Source organism: Equus caballus, chromosome 15, assembly GCF_041296265.1.
Source record: "Equus caballus isolate H_3958 breed thoroughbred chromosome 15, TB-T2T, whole genome shotgun sequence".
NCBI classification, from domain to species: domain Eukaryota; kingdom Metazoa; phylum Chordata; class Mammalia; order Perissodactyla; family Equidae; genus Equus; species Equus caballus.
Window position 1 is genome coordinate 76,035,888 of NC_091698.1, and position 733 is coordinate 76,036,620.

A 733-nucleotide genomic window follows, 5' to 3' on the forward strand; every position below is an offset into this window, starting at 1 on the left:
TGGGAGGCACAGCTTCTGAATCCAAGGGAACAGAGACGACCACTTCCTTGTCTTGGAGAGGAAGAAAGGAAAGAAGGAAGAGACATGGAAGAGACATTTTTATGATCTCCAAAGCTGTAACCACGGATAGAGAGGGGCGGGAGGGTTCATCAGACCCAGTGGGGTTATGAAGTGTTTTCCCACAGCTCTGTGAGAAGGGATGGACAGGGAATCGACATTTACTCAATACTTCTGCACCAGCCACTGTCCTAGGTGCTTTTCTGATACTCCTTTATTTAATCTTCATAACCGCTTGAGGTAGACATTAATCCCATTTTACAGATAAGGAAACTGAGACTTTGCTTGCACAAAGCCTGAACTGGAACTCCCAGAATATTTCCTTTCTAACAGCCCATCATATCTTTCCTCTTTTTTCTGACCTTGCCCTATAGGAGACAGACTTTCACACTCCCAAACTGAGAAGTATGGTTGAAGTAATTATCTGAAAGAAATCAATCTAAAATGTTCACAGTGGCTCCTTAGGTGATCATCTTCTCCAGTGCAGGTCCCTAAAATGAAAAGCTAAACACAACTGTATTTACTTTGTACGGCATCAAAGATCGCTGTTAGAGAGATAATCCTAGAAAAAGATAAAAGAATATCTCAATTTTGTCTGTTAGTTTCTAGTCTAAATTGTCAGGACAATTATTTCCACCATCCTCTTCTTCTTCCCCGGTGAGGATCAGGGCGTGGC